This window comes from Dasypus novemcinctus, chromosome 5 (assembly GCF_030445035.2).
Source record: "Dasypus novemcinctus isolate mDasNov1 chromosome 5, mDasNov1.1.hap2, whole genome shotgun sequence".
Taxonomy (NCBI): domain Eukaryota; kingdom Metazoa; phylum Chordata; class Mammalia; order Cingulata; family Dasypodidae; genus Dasypus; species Dasypus novemcinctus.
In genome coordinates, this window is record NC_080677.1 from 29,503,875 (window position 1) to 29,517,562 (window position 13,688).

At 43.5% G+C, this 13,688-nt stretch overlaps 1 protein-coding gene across 2 annotated transcripts in view; it reads right to left on the minus strand.

The window, feature by feature from the left end:
* Window positions 1-13,338, minus strand: part of WIPF3 (WAS/WASL interacting protein family member 3) — a 104,720-nt gene extending 91,382 nt beyond the window's left edge. For both annotated transcript variants that reach the window (XM_058296833.2, XM_058296834.2), the window contains exon 1: window positions 13,137-13,338. The gene's annotated coding sequence lies outside the window, so the exon portion shown is untranslated. The remainder of the gene's footprint in view (window positions 1-13,136) is intronic.
* Window positions 13,339-13,688: the final 350 nt, after the last annotated feature.

Consider the following 13,688-nt stretch of genomic DNA (forward strand, 5'->3'; position numbering starts at 1 on the left):
GGTGGTGGATATTCAGTATTGCTTAAAACAAAAACAAAATCATAGTCTTATATAGGTTGTGGTTACCAAGGTAACTACTTGAAGAATTCACCAAATGGAACGGGGAAAGGCTGAATAAAGTCCAATTAAAGTCAGGAATAAGATAAGAATGATCACTGTTACCGTGACTATTTATCTTTATGCTAGAAGTAGTAGGCAATTCAATTAGATAAGAGAAGGAAAGAAAAACCTGTATTAGTTGGGAAGATGGGGATTTAATTATCTTTTCTTTTTCAGATAGTATGGAAAAATTATGACAAACAATAAAAGAACTCAGAAAGATGGCTTTCTAAACTGACATAAAATTCAATAGTATTCCTATATACAAAAAATAAACTGTTAGAAATATTGCAGAAGAAACCATTATGTTCATAAGAGCAATTTTCAAAAAGATACCTAAGCATAAATTTATAAAAATATGAAGACACATGTTAAATAAAACTTTAAAGCACTGCTGACAAACACTGAAGCCATAGAAAAAATATATTTTAATCTCAGTAGGAACATTAACTATCATACAAATATTAATTTAAGGTGATCACCATAAAAATAACAACTTGTTTGTTTTTTAGAACTAGGCAAATGGGTACTAAAGTTCACATGGAAACTAAAATCACTGAAAAATAGAAAAATCCTCAGAAAGAAGAGTAGCGGCAATGGAGTAAGAGATTGGGGTTTGTGTGTGTGGGTTAATTCCGAACAGATTATATAGCCACAATCCTGAAAACAATATGGTACTGATTTATGGAGAGTCAATGAGATGAGTAGAACTGAGAATCCAGAAAGGGACCTAAGTATTTTGGGGAAATTTGAAAATGATTTTTTTTAAATGACATAGACTATCAGTGGGAAAATGAGTCATTCAATATAAATTACTGGGAAAACTGGGTAGCAGTCTGGAAAATATAGTGAGATCATTTATTGTGAGGATCCCATACCTCACATTAAAATAATTTCCAAGGAGATCCAATTTTTGATTTTTTAAAAAAGAAATAATGAAAACAGTAGAAAAAAACTTTGGAAGAATTAAAAATAGTCTCAGACAATTGTGGGAACATGGACGTCAGGTCAGGCAGATAAGGCTCAGCTCTCACTAAAACATGGAGAAAGAGCCAAAGGCTGCTTTGGGGACCTGCTTTGGGGTACAGCAGATCAGGACACTGCCTCACAACAGCCAGGAGAGTGAGAGGCAGAGAGACGAAGAAGCCAAAACAACTCATCTACAACTAACAAGGAGATGATGATGGACAACAACTATCCCAAGGAACTGAGAGTCTACAACTGCAAGCAAGAGAGTCCCATTTATCTGCCCCAAGGGCTAGAAGCCCCCTCTCAATTAGAGTTGGATTGGGAATGAACTATGGATTTAAAGTAACTTACCAGTATTCTACTATAGACTTATTGTGATTCTAGCAATAGAAGAAATTATATCATTGATGTGGAGGTGGTGGCCACTGGAGGCTTTGAGGGCAGGGAGAAGGAAAAACTGGTGAAATATGGGGGAATTTTCGGGACTGGGGAATTGTCCTGAATAAACTTTACAATGACAGATACAGGCCACTACATATTTTGCCATAACATACAAAATTGTGTGGGAGAGAGTGTAAACTACAATATAAACTATAATCCATGCTTAGTGGCAATGTTTCAAAATGTTTTCATCAATTTTAACGAATGTACCACACTAATGAACGATGTTGTCAATGTGGGAAAATGTGGGTGGGGTAGGGAGAGTGTCTATGGGAATCCCCTTTATTTTTTATGTAACATTTATGTAATCTAAATGTCTTTTTTTTTTAATATATTAAAAAAATAAAAATAGTCTCAAAGTTAAAAAGGCCTTCCTAAAAACTATAGATGAAAATATTTCTGCAAAAATAAGTAAATATGTATATACATAAGTCCACAATAAACAAAGCCAAGAGTCATATAAAAGTTGGAGGAAAATCACAGTAAAACTTTAAAAATCAGACTACAAATGGAGAGGAAATTACAGTAAAATAAAATGTAAGGAAAATGGCTGATTTCCTTTACATCCTATGCTTCCTATACAAGGTATTCCTACAAATCCATAACAAAGATTAATAACCCAATAGAGGGAAACGGACTTTGGCCCAGTGGTTAGGGCGTCCGTCTACCACATGGGAGGCCCACGGTTCAAACCCCGGGCCTCCTTGACCCGTGTGGAGCTGGCCCATGCGCAGTGCTGATGCGCGCAAGGAGTGCCCTGCCACGCAGGGGTGTCCCCCGCGTAGGGGTGCCCCACGCGCAAGGAGTGCACCCATAAGGAGAGCCGCTCAGCGCGAAGGAGGGAGCAGCCTGCCGAGGAATGGAGCCGCCCACACTTCCCGTGCCGCTGACGACAACAGAAGCGGACAAAGAAACAAGACGCAGCAAAAAGACACAGAAAACAGACAACCGGGGGAGGGGAGGGGAATTAAATAAATAAAAATAAAATCTTAAAAAAATAATAATAATAACCCAATAGAAAAAGGGACAAAAGGCCCCAAAAATGAAAGGAAAATACAAATGGCATTTAAGTATATTCAAAGATGCTCAAATTTATTCATAATATGAAATTACAAACCAAAGCCACAAGAAGATGCCATTTTTCACCTATGGGATTAGCAAAGATCATAGAGTTTGATAAATGTGTTGGAGAGAGTGCAGGGAAGCAAACACTTATAATTATTAGTGGAAATATATATTAAACAACATCTGTAATGAGCAATTGGCAACATGTATCAAAATTTTAAAATGCACTTTTGGATTTTAAGAATTTATCTTATGGATACACTCATGGTAGAAAAAAATTGCGTGTTGTTTTTAATAGCAAAAGACCAGTGATAACCTATATATCTATCAACTGGGAGCTGGTTGTGAAATCACAGTTCATCTCTGATAATGACACAATAGGTCAATGTTAAAAGAATATGGCAGCTTTCTCTACATACCCATATGGAATGATCGCCAGGTAATACTGTAAAGTGAAAAAAGTAGGCAGCAGAAAATGTATATAGAATGAGTATGTCTTTACGTGTGTCATATGTATGTATATATTTATAGATTTAGACATACATGCTTATGCTTATGTAAGTAGAAAATGTATTTAGCGAATTCATGACAAGTAGGTGACCTTGAGATTGGGGCGTGCAAAAGACTTATTTTACACTATACATCCCTCTTTAAACTTTTTGAAGTATGTATCATGTGTACTATTTATGTATTTAAAATTTATTAAAAACGTAAAAGATCAGTTCTGGATCTTTAACTCAGAGAACTTTCTTTTTTACAGGGGACATTTTTGACGGAGTGTTTTTTAAAATGTTTGGAAATTGCTCTACATCTAAAAGGTAAATGCGAATGAAAAACCGTCTTGCTTCGGTCCATATGCACTGCTGCTGGGGTAGTCCAGGACGTACTGGAAGAGCTGGCAGTGGCTCTGCCGTGCTGGCCTGGCACGCTGACTCCCACCACACCACCGGCCGGGCCTCCTGGGGCGAAAGGGAGCACCGTGGGAAGCGCACAGCTCTGAAAAGACAACTGTTGGCTTTCTTACCCCAACCACAAAATGCTACGCCCCTACATCCTACAGGCTTCTGGCCCACCATCCTTCAGCATGTAATCTCTATGGGGAGCGTCAAAACGACAGTCAGTCAAATGTCATCACGTAAAACTCACTGAACATCCACAAACACAGGAAAGCACAGTGCCAGGCACAGACCTAGTACGCCGCCCTCAGTTCTCCCCCTAGAAGACTGCAGGCTAATTTCTGAAAGCCTGAGGGCATATATTTTGATGGAAACCAGAGGAAAAAAAAAAAAGAAACATACGAAAACTGTTAAAATGTGGGGATTGTGAATTTTAAATTCAGGAAAAACGTTCACTTGCTTGTCTCATCTTGGGCAGTTGGTTATCTTACCTATTTCTGAAGCTACTTTATTTTTCCTCTGAGTGGCTGGAGAATAGCACAATTGAAAGAAAACGTTTCATTCAAGAATGTTAGAATAAACAACAGCTTTGATGGAATAAACAAAAGCTTTGAAGGGCACTGGAAACTTAAAAATCTATTTCTGAGTCTTTAAAAAGAAGAATAAAGTACATCTTTGTTCCTTTTCCTTGGTTCTACCATATGAGTAAAAATAGCCCCTTGCTTAATCTAATAGGTTAGTGATTGTTTATGTCAGATATATAGGAAAGGGGCCAGTTTCTTTGTTACCCTAACCCGATTCCCTGGATAGGCATGTTGATGTTTTAATATTGCTGTACCTGGTTGGGAGAGGGCTCTGTTAAACAGTCACTAACAAAAAATCATTAGTTCACATGTACTGAGTGTATTCTATATGCTAGCAGTTCTGATTGTTATATAATTATCTTTTATTTCCTAAACAACTTTGCATAACAGACATTATTATCCCCATTTCACAGATGAGGGAACAAAGGCTCAAAGATATAATGTAATCAGCCCAAGATCAAACAGCTGGGATGTGAGAAAGCGAGCTCAAACCCAAGTATGTATGAATCCAAACCTGGGAGCTTTCCACTATACCACCTGGTCTTCGACAAGCATATCATTCTGCATAGTCATTGCAATGCAACAAATATTTACTGAGCTTCTTCTCTCTGTTGGGTACTATACTAGGCCCTGAGCCAAACTATAAACATGAATAGCACGTAATCAACAAATATTTCATGAATAAACAAATCTATGGATTATGGTCCTTGCTGCCAAATGATAGCTAATAATAATAACTAATGCTTACTTCTTTAGGGTTTCTATGGCCAGGTATTTTTCTAGGAGAAAGCAGAAAAGGAGGGGGGGTGGGGGGGAAGGAGATAACGATAAAGGGTATGGTATGTAGACAACACAAAATAAGTTTCAGTATACAGATAACCACAATAACCATAACCAGATTAAAGTCTTGTATTAAAAGATATTAAAAGGGAGAGGGTATAGTTCAATGGTTGAAAGCCTGTTTCCCATATATTAGGTCTCGGATTCAATCCCTGGTACTTCCTATTAAAAAAAATAAAATAAAAAATGAATGTCACTGGAGAACTCAATAAACTTTAAAAAAAAAAAGATTAAAAGACAAATTGCTTTTTAAAAAATCCAGCTATTGGGAAACGGATTTTGGCCCAGTGGTTAGGGCGTCCGTCTACCATATGGGAGGTCCGCGGTTCAAACCCCGGGCCTCCTTGACCCGTGTGGAGCTGGCCATGTGCAGCGCTAATGCGCGCAAGGAGTGCCATGCCACGCAAGGGTGTCCCCCGCGTGCGGGAGCCCCACGCGCAAGGAGTGCGCCCGTGAGGAGAGCCGCCCAGCGTGAAAAAAAAAAAAAAGAGCAGCCTGCCCAGGAATGGCGCCGCCCACACTTCCCGTGCCGCTGACGACAACAGAAGCGGACCAAGAAACAAGATGCAGCAAATAGACACCAAGAACAGACAACCAGGGGAGGGGGGTAAATTAAATAAATAAATAAATCTTTAAAAAAAAAAAAAATCCAGCTATATCTTCTTTATAAGAAACATGACTAAACAAAACAAGGCTTAGAAGTTAGCAACAATATACAAGTCAGACAGTAAAAGCTGGTTCAGAACCCTTGAGCATGGATGGGAAGATTTTTTTAATGGTTTAGCCACTTTGGAAAAGTTTGGCAGTTCCTCAAAATGTTAAACATAGACTTACCAAATGACCCACTTGTATTTATCTAAGAGGAATGCAAATATATGTCCATACAAAAACTTGCACATGAATGTTCTTAGTAGCATTATTCACAATAGCCAAAATATGGAAACAACCCAAATGTCTATCAACTGATGAGTCAATAAACAAAATATGGTATATCTGTACTAGAATAAAATGAAATGAATGAAGTACTAATACATGATACAACATAGATGCAGCTCGGAAACATTACACTGAATGAAAGAAGCCAGTCACAAAGACCACATATTGTGTGATTCCACTTATATAAAATGTCCAGAATAGGCAAACCCATAGAAATAGAAAGATTATGGGCTGAGGAGGGAATGGGGGAGTGACTGCTAATGGTTTCTTTTTGGGCTGATGAAAATGTTTTGGAAATAAATAGTCATGATGGTTGCACACCTCTGTGAATACTGTAAAAACCACTTTAAAACGGTGAATTTTGTGGAATATGAATTATATCTCAATAACACTGTTTTTTTTTGTTTTTTGTTTTTTAAAGCTGATGCAGCATTCTTAATATCAGACAAACCAGAATCCAGGGCCAAGACTATTAATAGAAATATAAAATGCTTTGGAACCATGAATGAAAAGGCAATCACTTGTCTCCACGGGTTACAGACAAGGAAAGAGTCTAAGAAAGAACCCTCTGAGCCAGCCTTCAGTGACGGAGGGAGCGGGGAGAGCACCAGCAGGGCTCTGCAGGTGCAAGCACGGCTGGGAGAAAAGCTGCCGCAGTGAGCACAGAGCTCACTCAGCCGGGTTGTCAAGGGCCTTGTTTTGTAGGCTTTTAAGGAGAGGAAAGATGTTTTGAGACACCTGCGCTTTTGAAATAGCACCCTGTGGGCTGCGTTCAGAAAATGAATTATAGGGAGAAGAAATAGAAAGGAGGTAGACCCATTTGGGGGTCACGGGAGCGAAACTGAGCATTTACTCGGATGAGCACAGCAATGGGTAGAGAGGAGCAGTCCAGGCGGCAACTCGATTGGATGTCTAGGGTGGGGAAGAAGGAAGAGTCCAGGATACCCCAAGGCTCTTCGCCAAGACACTTTAGTGTTAAATAAGGAAAGCAGGAGAAAGTGTGTGGGTGTGAGATGGGGGGAGTTTAGTGTTAAACATATTGAGTTTGAGGTACCTTTGAAAAATGGAAATTTAGATCTGAATTTGAGAAAAGAAGCGGGATTGGTGACAGTGATGTAGGAATCTTTATATAAGGCAGCTGGGTGTATTTCATTCTCTAATGCTAATTCTATGAAGAGCTGGCAAAGTGTAGCATTTTAAATTACTGGGTCACCTACCATAATTTTTTTGAGGAGATACCAGGGATTGAACGCAGGACTTCATACATGGGAAGCAGGCACTCAACCACTAAGCTACATCTACTCCCCAATGAAAGTTGGTTTTTTGTTTGTTTGTTTTTAGGAGGTAACAGGGATCAAACTCGGATCTTGTATATGGGAAGCAGGTGCTCAACTGCTGGAGCTACACCTGCTCCCCCACTGCATAATTTCTAATTAAGTCAAGGACATGGGTAATGGGAATAAGTCAAGTGGCTAAATACTGCTAGTTGCTTACTCCCCTTCTTCCTTATAGCAAATATCCTAGTTTCTTGGTGATGGTGTGTGTGTGGGGGGGGGGGGGTGCTGCAATTTACCCAGCTAAAAATATTTGATTTCTCACACTCCCTTACATTTAGGGCAACCCTTTGGCACTGTTAGGGCCAATGTTGGTTGAAGTACCAGGGGAGAGCATTCCTTTTTGAATAAAAAGACAAAATCTTCCTAATAGAAGGACTCTCACCCTTTTGCCACCTGCCCCTCCTTTTTTTTTCCTGTCTGTACAGCAGATGTAAGCAGATAAAGCAGTCATATTGTGACCATGAGGCAACCAGAATTAGGATGAGATCTACAGGCTAAGGCTGGCGAAGTTGGAAGAACGAAGAGGCTAGTTCTCCAATAACACTGTTTGAGCTGCTGCACCAGACCTAGTCTGTCTTTCTTGGGCTATCTAGTTCCACAAGACAAACTTGGGTTTGTTTAAGCCAGATTCAGGTGTACATGGTTATTTTTATTTGCTTGTTTTGGCTGGTAAATGCAGTCCTAACTGATCCAAATTATATCTGGATAAATGCACACATTGTGAGATTAAAAAGACATGACCGTGATTTGAATGATTAAGATGTTTAAAAGTAGGATGTCATCATTTATTCTTAGTAACCAAGAAGTACTGAAAGCAGTAAGGGGATTAAGAGGTAGAACAGAGCACTGGATTTTTCTTTTTCTGGATAATAAGGTAATAACATTTGCAACTAAAGGGAGATTACAGGATTATCGATATTATGAAAATTCATGAATACACAATCATCTATTAAAGAGTTAATGTGCATGAAGACACATTTTCTGGATGAGGTAAACTGATCTGCTTCATTTAAGTGGCTCCAGGCAGAACCAGTGTTCCTAAAGATGGGCCTATTCATCCGACTCTCTCAAGAATTAAATCTTTGGAAAGAAGAATCGTTCTATGCTTCTAGGCATCTGGGAAACATGTCTAAGGAAAGATCATGTCCCTGAACCATACTGTTTTGGTCCTTCACAGAAGGGCTTTTACAGAGCCGTGTTCTGGGATTACGTCTCTGGAACTACAGGCAATAAGGTTCTAGGAAACATTACTGCCTTCCGCCACAAAACTCCCATTGTCTTCATGGCAGGGATGATGTGGAAGACTTAGATCTCTATGGCAACTGGGTCTGCTTTGAAGACCCGCCAAAAGAAAGTTATTCCAGGTTTTAGGACCAGGAAAAGCTGTGTAACTGAGCCGTTTTTATCTCATGGTAACTGTGGTTCATGTTACTATTTGTGTTTTTCTCTTGGTTCTGTGGCTGCTGAGAGGCTCTGACAAATTTTGAATCCCACCTCCAGAAACTACACAAGACCTTAGAGTAAACCCATCTACAGAAGCTACTGGCACCTTATGATACAATTTTGTTCTCTAAATGAACTCTGATTTTATAGGACTTTCTAATTTGTGTATCCCCTTTATCCCAATTTCCTTATCTACTAATTTTATGTTGTCTATTATATATTTTTGAAAACTCAAATGATTTTGTGAACAGGAATAGGTAGAAACACATTTAAGGCAAACAATTTTTTAAGTATCACACGATAATAATAAAAAGAATAATAGCTAATTTATTGAACATTGCTATGGGCTGGGCACTGTACTAAGCACTGAACATCTCCTAACTTCTTTACTCTAAATACAAGATAAGTGTTATCACGATTCCCATTTTACAGATGAGAATACTGAGGCACGGACAGGTTAAGTAATTTGCCCAAGAGGATATAGCAAATAAATGATGACCCCAAGATCAAATTCTTATATAATTCTGAATTATATAAGTTACAGAAAGGAAGAAATAATATTTAATTTGTTAAAAAAAAAAAAAAAAGCGGAGGCTTTCTGATTTTATGGGCTGAGCTTGGCATCTTTCAGCCCTAAAGGAGATACCTATTATACATCTTATCCATGCAATCATGCATGATGATCCTTAGCAACGGAGGGGCACAAGGCAGTGTTAGCCAAAAGAACAGATCTCTCAAAAATCACTGGCTTTGGTCTTGGAACATAGCTGAAGATGTACATTCACTGGTTCACTCATTCAACAACCCTTCGAGAGCACCCATCCTATGCCAGGCATGGTACAGGTGCTGGTAACAAAAGAAGCAAACACAGTACCTGCCCTTCAGGGGCTCATTCAATAAGGAAGAGTCAGGCAGGTCAGAGGTGCTGCAGAGTTATGAGTGGACTGATAGGAGAAGAGAGCGGGGCGAGACATGATCATTCTGAGAGCAGTATCAAGTATAGTTTAGCACTTGGCCTCTGGAGTCAAGTCCCACCTTGGTGTCACATTTGCTAATGGGAGCATGAAGAATTAAGTAGCTCCCTTATGGCGCTGTTGCAATGATTTCATCCACACAAAGATCTCAGCCTAGCCCCTGGCATACCGTAAGTGCTCAGTACAGGTTGGCTCTTTGCACTTTAGGCATAAGGCGAGGGCTGCCTGGGCACCTAGTGCTCTCACATACTCATATCCACATGTACACGTAGACTAGAAACTCAAACTGAGGTTGGCTACTGCCTCCTCCTAGCTCACTGTGACAACCCCTTCCACTGGCTAGAGGCCACAGATACCCCCAGGAGCTGGTTCTAACAGAGTACATAGGTGCTCCTGGCACCCTTTTCTGGGTGCCACAATCCCAGGTTCAGTGTCTAGCTGGAATACATCGCCCACACAAGATGAATTTCTCTCAACAGTGCCTGACCTACATAATGCCCTCTTGGCATTTCTGCTACATTTGCTATACTTTATCTCTTTGGCTCCTGAAAAATGTAGCTCAGTATGCAATTCCTCCAAGAGTGAGGTGCAACACATATGCAGGTCAGGTTCCTGGTGGAACAGATCTAAGGAAAGACACAGCTAGAATTGCACAGGCGGGGAGTGGGGAGGGGGTGAAAAGCACATATCGGCTAAGGCAGTGATACACTGAAGTCGCGCACCTGCTCGGCATCTGGGGTGAACTCCCGTTCTTGCAGTGGCTAAATAAGAAGCAATTCCTCATTTCCTCACCAACCCTAACTCATATTTAATAGTTCCTTCTTGAAGTTTGTTTTGTCATGCTATCAGCATAGTCAGTCAAACATTACGGCTCCTTTCTAAATATTCCAGCAGCCAGATGGCAGAACGCTACTGTGACAAAGCAAAACTCGCCTAAAGATAACTTTATGATGCATGATCATGCTTGATGGCACTTGAGGGAATGGATTCACCCAGAGATAACTCTGTCATTGCCCCATTTACCCCAAGTTCTTTAAACCCAAACTCTACAATTCCAAGTACAAAGGAAACATTTACAACAATGGGCTCTTCTCTGCAATTTGAAACCGGCTGGTTAAAAGCATGCTGTTACTTCTCTAGGTTTTAGGCAGAAGGTATAAAATCATGAGTACAGATTAGAGATTTCTCAGGATTTCTCCCTAAATACATTGTTATTGTACTGTAAAGTGTCAACGATTTCTACACCACATTTTAACATGTATTTAAAACACATTTGCTAGAAAACAAATTTCCTTCCTTCTGCTGAGTTATTTTTGTAGACTGTTTTTTACTTTAAAGTTCATAAGCATGTATTTGTAAATTCTAGAAGGTGAGAAAAAGGGACTGTCCCCTAGTAAAAATTCTAGAGCTTTCTCTGCTGGAATTAATTACATTTTGATTTCTCAGATCTTTTCTAGGCTATATTTACTCCGTATGTGTGTGTGTGTGTGTGTGTGACTGCAAAATCACACACAATATATGATGTCTGTAATAAATCTACTAAAAAAGAGCTCTGCCAACCTGAACCAGCTGGCTTTCTCCCATTCCTAAAACTGCATGTTCTTAGACACACACGCTTCCTCCACTCCTTCTGCTGCTGGCTAACTGCAGTTGGTGACACAATCTTATACTCACAACAATGTGAAAACAACCGAGACTCCTGGAAGGAACAGTAAGGAGGCATGGCAGGAAGCCAGCCCTCCAGCTTCGGTCAACCTGACCACTCTGTCCTGAATCAGGAGGCCCCCAATGGCCAGTTTCTGGCCACTGCTCCAGAATTTGAAGTCTGTGTGTCCAGGTTCTTACCCTGGCCCCCTGGGGAAGTCATTCAACCTCTGTCACCTTTTATTTTCCCAGCTGTATATAAGGCACAAAAACAATACCACCCTTCAAGAATCATAGGAGGTGATGCAGGTAAAGGCACTTCGTAAAGCACTCTCCAGCACATATTTCATTTTTCATGATTTCCCAACTTTCTTTTGCAGCCCTGTCACTTTTAACTTTCTAATTTGGTTTTTGTGGTTTTTAAATGTATCTCTAAAATACTTGGCCTCAAATACCACACAGTATTAGATTTTAATCTACTTTTTGTATCGAGGTAAAACTTACTTAGGCCAAGTGCACGGTCTTGGTTTCATACGTTTGTGTAAAGGTACACCCGCGCAACCACTACTCAGATCAAGACGGCCAGTAAACCCGCGGTCCAGGTCAGCACAAGGCCCAAAGGCAACCTAGATGAGGTTTGCCTCAAGTTAAAATGTGTTAAAGGAAGGCTGAAGTTGTAATGAACACAGCTGAACACAGGAATATATTTTCAATCCTCCCTCTATAGACCAAAGACTCTAGCAGGAGGCGTGGAGCGCAGACTGTATAAATCACTCAGACCATACTGAACAAGGCTCTTCTCTTAGCGCCAAGGACACCGCGGCACAGAGAAGTAAAATGACAGCCCAACTTCCTGCTACAAGTCTAACTTTCCTTCCAAAGGAAGAGAGTCGCGAGTGCCAGGGATGCTGCCGGTTGGTCCAGGCGCGCCGCGCGGGGAACAGCTCTCGCGGCCTCTCCGCGGCAGAACTTCTTCCCGGCGAGCAGCGCACACTCGGCCCACGCCGCCCCCGCTCCCGCGGCGCGCGGCGGGCACACCCACGCGGCTGGCACGCCTCCCGCGGAAGGAGCTGTGCCTGCAAGCCAGTGTGTGCCTGCCCACGGCAACCGGGTGGGCTCGATGTCGGAGCAACCCTGTGCCCCCTCCACCAACACTGCTTTCCCCTCCATTCCCGGGGGAGGGGGGCTGGGGGGCGCGCGCAGGTAGGCTCTGCCACCTTCTCCCTGATTCTCCAAAGGAGTCTAAAGCGCCTTAGTGGCCAGATTTAACTTGCCGATGCACACCCTGAACCCTAACCTCAAGGGCTGGGAGAAGAGCACTGCGAGGAAGCCGGAGATGTTGGCTCTGAGCCCAGCTGTGTGACCTTGGGCAAGTCCCTTCCCAGCTCTGGGGGTGGCTTCCAGTATCCCCAAAGCCACTTCCACCTCTTCCATTTTCTAGCTCTCCTTTACCCCGCGCCCCAGCTCTCCCCGCAACAAACCCCTCCTCAGCGAGACCCCGCCTTTTGTTTTGGGGGTGAAGCGAGGAAAGCAAAAGGGAAAGCCTCGAGAAGGACCAGGCCGGCCGCGGAGGCCTTGGTGCCAGGGGCCGTTCACTGGAGGGTCAGGTCCCGGGAAGTCCCCAGCAACCTCGTTTTCCCCGCGGTCCGGTGGCTGCCGGGTCCGGGTAGCGCCGCGCGGCGGGGAGCCAGTGGCGGGCGCTAGGAAGGCGCAGCGCTACGATCCTGCGCCCGGGTGCGGGGGCCACAGCCCGAGCTGGGGGACCCCCGGGCGCGGACAGGCACGCAGCACCCTTCCCCACCCTCGGCCACTCCGCTGCGGGCCAGGCCCGAGAGGCCGCCGCAACCGCCGCTCGCTCTGCACCCCCGCCCGTTTGCAGCGACCGGGACCCGCGCGCGGAGGCGCTACCTGCACTTGGCCGTGCTGCAACCCGCCGAGCCCGCGAGTGGGGGCCCGGCAGGACCCGCGCTTCGGCCGACGTCCCCGCCGCCGCCGCCTCTCGGCTCCGGGCTCCGGCCCGCAGCGCCCGTGCTCGACGCGGCGCCTCCGCGGCCGAGCTGCGCTGGGTGCTGCGCTCGTGCGCCCCGCTCGCTCCCCGGTCGCCAGCTCCAGTGCTGTCGGGACTCGGAGGCGGGGCCGCCGCCCCCACCTGCTCCGGCGGCTCCTGCTCGGGGGCCGCCGCCGCCGCCCGGCGCGCAGGGACGCGGCTCGCGCGGGCGGGGTCGCTCTGGAAACCTGGAGGCGGGACCAAGCCGCAGGGTGCGCCTCCCAGGGACAGAGTCCCAAGTCTGTGCTGCGGGGAGAGTGGGGCCTAAGGCTGGAGTTCCCTAGATAGGAGGGGTGGTGCGATATCATTTCCCAGCACGGCCCGCCCTTGGACACTTGATTTTTTCATCAATTTACTCCACAGTTTTGGGAGCCCTTGCTATGCTCCAGGAGGTGTCAGCAGCAATGGAGACT